General features: G+C 31.5%; 1 protein-coding gene and 1 long non-coding RNA gene across 2 annotated transcripts in view; one reads left to right on the plus strand and one right to left on the minus strand.

Moving 5' to 3' along the window:
• The window catches only part of LOC106870493 (uncharacterized), a 42,069-nt gene extending 41,465 nt beyond the window's left edge, over window positions 1-604 (minus strand). The window contains exon 1 of the long non-coding RNA XR_001409531.2: window positions 464-604. This is a non-coding gene — a long non-coding RNA (uncharacterized LOC106870493). The remainder of the gene's footprint in view (window positions 1-463) is intronic.
• Window positions 1-7,945, plus strand: part of LOC106870492 (kinesin-like protein KIF17) — an 805,609-nt gene that overhangs the window by 648,096 nt on the left and 149,568 nt on the right. The window lies entirely within an intron of this gene.

Raw genomic sequence — 7,945 nt, forward strand, 5'->3', positions numbered from 1 at the left:
TATATATATATATATATATATATATATGTATGTATGTATGTATGTATGTTTGTATATATGCATATATATATGTGTATATCTCTATCTATCTCTCTGTGTATCTATTTGTTTATACCTATAAATCTCTGTGTGTCTCTCACACTATGTATATATGTGTAGTTAGCTGCACATGTATGTGTGTATTAAATATATGCATGTATGCATGTATGTATATATATCTTTATTTTTATTCATGTATAATCATATATGTATGTTGGTTCATTGTATATAAATATATATATATTGATGTATGCATTATAAATCTATCTATTTAACATATATATTTGTTTACACACACACACATACACACACAAACCCTTAACATGTGAACATGTCTATATCTAAATATGACACATATATTGTTTTTATTTAATTTTGAATTATGTTACATAACACAATAGGATCAATAAGCTGTTCACATTACCTGGTTATCTGTTTGTTAGATAACAATTCTGTTAAACACCCAGATCTCTTAGTTGATATATATTGTGATTTCTACATTGAAGAAATGTCAGTTTTTAATATATATTCATTCTTTTCAGTTACTAATATTTCTAAGCAATTTTTTTTTCATTTAATTCTTTCTAGATTATTTCTTCTTATTGGGAAATTACCTTAAATACTCTGTTGTGATAAATATGAAATTTTCATGTTATATTTTGTATTTTCCCCTTTTCTTTTCTTTCTTTTTTTTTTGAGTTGTGTGTTATTCATTTCTATTCAGCAGTGGTGATGGATATAAAGAAAATATTAAGAAGAATGAAAATGTTGTCAGTTGGTTTAGTGAAGATATTAAGAATGCTAATGATAGTGTTTTGCTTGGGTATTTTACTGAATATAGTAGTTTGGTGAGCCATATTGCTTGTGGTTGCATTATAATCAGTATTCATAAAATGCTGGACAGGGAATAGATTAAAACATAAGGTAAAAAAAGTGGTTATTTGTGCATGAAGGTCTGAAAGTATATTCAAAACTCAAATTTTGTCTATTTATATAAATAGACAGATAAAAGAACAAAATAAGAATTCAATTTATTTTGGAAAAAATATCTACATAGCTAAGTAATTTTCTTTAAAATCTCAAGTTTTCTGTTTTCTAGTAGTAACTTTAAAAAAAAGCTTGAAATCTATAGCAGTGTTTTTTAAGAGAATATTTTCCAGATAGCTTTTTCTTTTAATCATTATAAGATTAGTTTCTTTTTCTTCAATACATATTTATCATGATAATTTTGATTCTAAAACTGAAAATTCAAGTAGTATTTTAAGGCGCGTTTTCAATGCATTGATTGGATTCTAAAATTTTAATAACAAGATATAATCCTCATTTACTTTTTCTCGCTCCTGTTTGTATCACATTCATAATAGTTGTAATTTGTTGAAACTATTTACATTCCTATCTGGTTTATCAAGTTTATTCCCACATCCCTCTCCCACTTATCTTATTTTTCTCTATTGAAATTAAAAATTTCATTTCAAGTACTATTTGCAGCCTCTATTATTCTATGGATATTAGAATCTGCAAAAAGTGTTTGGTCCATCTATTAAATTTTAATAACTTCATCTTTTTCCTTATTATTAAACTTATATATATTTTCTTTAGGGTGCTTTTTTTTTTTCTCAATTCAATGCAGTTATTACTTCAACATTTTCTTAAAACTGCAACATTCTCTGCCTCTATATTACTACTACTATTCTCGGTTGGCATGGATTCCATGTCTTCATGAGGATTTTTATTAATTACCAACTAGGCTGATTATTAAAATGCTGATAATTATTATAATAAGCTCATTTTCATACTGTTGAATTTTGTCGTCCATTTATTTGCATATTTTTACATAATCCACTGAAACCATGTTATCTGATTCCTCCCCTCTTCACTCCAACCTATACTTCTGTATTTTTCTGCAGTGCCTCATCCCTATAATACTAAGCCTTGGACTATTTCACTTCCAACAACTGGTTCTGTCCTGTATATTTCTCCCTTTCCTCTCTTCTAGGTTTGTACCATTCTCATACTGTGCAGTGGGTAGGTCTGTGATTAGTGGAATAGCTGGCAGGTCACAGATTCATGAGCTGTCATTTACATGGCAGACTAAGATGGAAACAGTTAAAATTATGACGTCAAACAGTGGCAGTTCAGTGAACAGTAATGCTGCTAGCAGACCATTTGCATTTTAAAAGAATTCTTTAGAAAAATCCATTAAAATGTCAACTAGGGCCTAGTTGAAATGAGGGTCAATAGAAAAAAAAATACAACTTAGGCATGTTGTATTTATATTTAAAAAGAAAACAAAGAAGTAAAAAAAAGAAAACAAGATATCCCATCCTCATTCAAGTTTGATTTATCAGGGCACATATTACTACAAGAATTATTAGTATTGGACAATTTTAAACCTCAACTATAAGTGATTGTCATTTTTCAAAAACCTGATTGTGATTAATGTTTTCTGTAAATTTTAATCCTAAAATAGTTTCAACACATCTATTTTAGTTGTTTATATCCACTTTTTATTCACTAAAATTTATCAAATAATTAATGTCTTTGTTTCCATGACAGTAAACTTAGATTTCTTTGTTTTGTTTTTAGATTTATCTATGTGTTTTTCTCAAACACATTCAGTAATTTTTTTTTGTAATGACAACAATCTCTGAATTCTTCACAGTTTTTTGTTATATTACATTTTTGTATATCTATGATTATATAGAATAATTTTGGAGTTACAAACTCAAATGGACTACACTTTTAGAAATAAACATATAAATGATATAAAAAAAAAACACAAACAAAAAAAAATTAGGTAGTTCACAGACCAATGCTTTCAACATTTGAAAAGATTTCTTTGAAGGAATTAAATTTGATAATGTTATATTTTCAAACTGATAAAAAGAAAAATGAGTTTCAAACATAATTTTGAAAGAAATCATAGCAAGGGTGGAAAAAATATTGGAATATCACTTGACTGTAAAAAGGATATCTTTGTAAAAGTCTCTTAAAAATATCTTAAAAGCTGGATTTTTTCCATTATAAATGAATTTTTCTATATGGGTTAAACAAATTTTGATTTTAAAACTATACATGTGTTCTTGGGTGTATTTTTAAATTGAATAGTAATCCTTGTATCCAACATGCTCTTTGACTGAGCCTCTTTCAATTTGCACATTATGGTTTTAAAGTGGCAGAAACAATATACGAGTTCAAAACTAAAGATGTTCTGAGTTCAAACCATGCTGGTGTACAGCTTTAACCTTTCATCTTTCAAAAGTTGGTAAAAATAAGTACCTATAATTTACTGGAGAACAATTAAACCAATTGTATTTCTAACTGCTTCTTTATGAAATTGATGCAGACTTGTGCCAAAGTTGGAAATCAATCTTTGCTCTGATTTTTGCCCAGCATATTATTCTTGTTTGTGGGTGTGTACTAAGTGTCTTTGATATTCTTGAGAGTGAATATCATATTTCTAAGGACCAAGTACAATACATAATTATAATTTATAGTTTCTATGTTTACAATGTTTACAATGGAAGGTCTAAATATATCAAATGATATTACTACTGCTGTTCTTTAGGTGTTGAGCTGGTTGAGTCACACAAGCTTAGTGACATTTCATCTGGTTTTACTTTCTGAGTTCAAATGTTGCTGAGGTAGACTTTACCTTTCAACTTTTCAGGGTCAATAGAATAAGTAGCAGCTGAACAGAGGAACTGATGTAATTGATTTACCCCTTCCACCTAAATCTGGTGACCTTGTGCCATTATTGAAGCCATTATTACTGCTTTTGATATAATTGATCTAGTGTTATGAAATGTTAGTTTTAATACTAATATTTTGCTTACCAGCCAACAGGGAATTCTAATGATGATGATGATGATGATGGATTATTGTTACCTTGACTCACTAGAGGAACACTTATTATTCCGTGGTTCCTAATGGCCTACTAAAACAATTTGAGTTAACTAATAACGTAACAAGACTCTAATTCTAATTAGGTTCAAACAGACCTATTTATGTGATAAAGCAATAATCATTTTCATCATTGTCATGAATTTCATTGTCTATTTACTTTTCTTACCATATTCCAGGTTTCATTGACTGTCAACTGTTTGGATAACTGATTTATCATCATCAATAATGCAAAGGAGATATTCCAATGCATATTGTGCTTTTTTTTTTTACTTGCTGAGTCTTAAGGAAGGGACAAGGCCCAGGATGATACAAGTGAGACTAATGGCATTAATGTTTGTCATGAACATTCATAGGATATCTTGTACAGGAAGGGAATTCTAGAGAGCTGACATTCAAGGAAAGAAGGAGATTGTATAGTGATTAAGGTAGAGTCTGGGCTTAGACACAACAAGAGTAATGAGAGAAGAGGCAAGTAGGATAGGAATAACTGAGTGGATGTGGCATGAGCCTAGTGAATTCCAAAGTGCAGATGCTATTATGTTGTTACTTTGTCCAAACCTTTCCCTAAAAATTTTCTAGTACTGGCCATCCAATTTTTTCTTTTCAAGTATTAGGTATCCTCATTTTTAGCACAGCAGGGTATGATTTAAGGTAAATTTGGTTGCTATCTCTTGCAGATCACACAATGACATAGAGATTCAGTTGCTGGCTCATATTTATTTCCCTACTAAAATTCAAAATTCTTAATGGCCTAAATCCAGTGGTGCCAGGTATCATCCTCATAGAACAATAATGTTGTCTAAAATTAGTACCAACCTATGTTTCAGTATTATTGATGTTATTCTGGGCCTGTTGCCACAATCTAGGTTACATGCTCAATATTAAAATGCTTTTGAAATATCATTATAGTAATATCTGTTTTGCATTTTGTGATCCTATTGAGATCATTCTAATCTTGTGTTTAATATTATTCATTGACTTCAATAACTTGATTGATTGATTGGATCAAAGGCCTGCAGTTAAATGGCAAATATGTAGCAATGTATCTTTGATAAGGAGTTGCATTAGAGTGTATTGTACAATTATCATAAACTAACACTATATTCCCTGGTTACTGGGAAATCCTTCAAGCACATTTGCTCTAGATATGCTACCAGAAGATAAAGTCTTCTGTGGTTCCTTTACTACCCAGTGAATATTCATAAAATATTCATGATTATAAAAATTGTGAACCAAAATTTAAGAAAATATTCATAAGTCCTTGTTTACAAAGGTTTTTGTTGCAAAACACAAATGGGTACCTATATGGCTACTCAACCTGCTAGAAATAACAGATTCATGATTTTGCCTATTAACTAGGTTTTCAAAGAATGGTGAATTCTAGTTCATCTTCATTATTTTTCTGAGTAAGGATTTCATAGTCATTTGAAAGAAATTGTTGTTCTTTATATTTTTGGTGTTTTATGCTTTATTTTTCCTTTCATATTTTCATTGACTGTTTGTAAATTTTCATCAGTAATTATTATTTCTTTCTCATCAAACAATGGAGGTGTGGTGCTATAGATTGGTGTTGTTAGAAGCTTCGCACCAAATTTTGGCTGGTAGGGCTCTGGAAACAGCAGCTTGATATTCTTTGAATTATTGCTGTTGAAATTTATTATTTTCAGTTTTCTTTTCTTTTCATTTTTTGTTTTTGGCTTACACTTTCCAGTTCTATGTATTCTCTCTGAGGTGAGTTTTACTCCAACAACTAACTGTATCATTAATCTTATGCTTTTTGTCTTGATGCCTTCTACTATGCACAGTTCTGGCATGGCTTTGTGATCTTTGGGCATCATTAGGATATGCAAAACCATTTTGACTCTGCTGATCATATATCACTTTTCATTAACCCTGCTTCGACCACTGCAATACAAAAATCATGACAATCCAGGATCAATATCATTTCTGATTTTTTTTATTGTCACACTTGCATTTCTTTAACCCATCTACTGGAACACAAATGTATAGTCAAAAGTATATCTGGCAATTTCAGTCTGTGTTTTGGTTGTGGGTTTAGTTTTAAAGGTACAGCAGATAGTACCATAAATTTTATCTTTGTCATATGTGAGAACTTCTTCCAGTTCGTTCTGAAGAGCCTGTTGTACTATTTGATGTGAGAGAAGATTTAGTCCCCTTTTGTTCTTTTGTAAGCAGAAATATGTAACTTTCTCTTTGATCTTTCCTGAATTAGCTCCTGTGGCAAAGAAATGCTGCTCAGTTTTACTAAACTTTCTCTGCTGCACTTTCTGTAACTGTAGTAGATCTAAAAATTGTATTTGTTCAGTATGTGTTAAGGAGATGCTTAACACAGCTGCTGCATGAACAGAGCACAGTATTTGAATTCATGTAAGTTGTAAGTACTGGAGTTGCTGTTACTATTGTTATTTTCAAAACTAGTCATTTGAGTGTTTGAGACATTTTCTTCTATTAATTATTCACTGTATTGTTTATTTTCTTCATTCTCTTGTTCATTTAGTTGTGTGCTTTGATTTTCTTTTGATTTTTGGTATAGTAGTGCATAGTCTTGTAGCATAATTATGCATGGCATTTATTCCGGATCCCTGGCCTTGCCATTTCCTGTCAAGTTGTCCAACTCATACCAGTATGGAAAACGGACATTAAATGTTGATGATGATAATAACATTTTAAAAGTTTATGAAATAAGATCTTTTTTGTGAGGCACATAGCTCAGTGGTTAGAGTGTCAGGCTCACAATCATGGGGTAGTGAGTCAGATTCCTGGACTGGGCTGTGTATTGTGTTCTTGAGCAAGACACTTTATTTCATGTTGCTCGAGTTAACTCAGCTGTAGAAATGAGTTGTGACATCACTGGTGCCAAGCTGTATCAGCTTTTGTCTTTCCCTTGGATAACATCAGTGGCATAGAGAAAGGGAGCTGATATGCATGGGCGACTGCTGGTCTTCATAGACAACCTTGCTTGGACTTGTGTCTTGGAGGGTAATGTTCTAGGTACAATCCCATGGTCATTCATGACTGAAGGAGATCTTTACTTTTACAATGTTTATCTCCAGGTATTGGGTGGGGCAGGCCTTTCCTTAGGCAACTATAGGTCATTTTTACAACTACTCCAGTGAAAATTTCATTGGGTAATGTTTGAAGAGCTTGTTGTTTGAAGAAGGAAGCAAAACAACATCTTCACACCTAGGGACTTCCTCTATTTCATCTTTGTATTGATAAAATAAAGTACCAGTATACTGCTGGAGTTGATGTAAATGTCTTATCCCCACCCTCAAAATTGCTGGTCTGGAACCAAAATTCAAAAGTGTTCTTATTATTAATATTGTTTTTACTTTAATCTGCATCTTTATTACAGCCACTTGCTGAGACACACCCAGTGCCTTGGGGAAAGTGAAGGATAAGAGATGTTACAACATGGTTGAAAGCTTTGGGAGGGGAGGTAGTGGAATATCTTCATGTAATACAATGAAGACATTTAAATGGATAGGATTTTTCTAAGGATGTAGGCAGTACTTGTCAGCACAATCTTTTAGATTTCTCTGAGACATGGTTCTCCTGGGATATTATCTAGATGTTTCCGACATCCTTTTCTTAAGATACTTAAGGCACCCACAATAATAGGAACAATTCTCACTTTAAGATGTCAAATCTTTTGTATTTCAATTTCCAGGTCCTTATATTCACTTAATTTATCAAATTCCTTTACAGTGACATTTCATCTGGTTTTACTTTCTGAGTTCAAATGTTGCTGAGGTAGACTTTACCTTTCAACTTTTCAGGGTCAATAGAATAAGTAGCAGCTGAACAGAGGAACTGATGTAATTGATTTACCCCTTCCACCTAAATCTGGTGACCTTGTGCCATTATTGAAGCCATTATTACTGCTTTTGATATAATTGATCTAGTGTTATGAAATGTTAGTTTTAATACTAATATTTTGCTTACCAGCCAACAGGGAATTCTAATGATGATGATGATG

The sequence above is a fragment of the Octopus bimaculoides genome, chromosome 5, assembly GCF_001194135.2.
Source record: "Octopus bimaculoides isolate UCB-OBI-ISO-001 chromosome 5, ASM119413v2, whole genome shotgun sequence".
Lineage (NCBI taxonomy): Eukaryota > Metazoa > Mollusca > Cephalopoda > Octopoda > Octopodidae > Octopus > Octopus bimaculoides.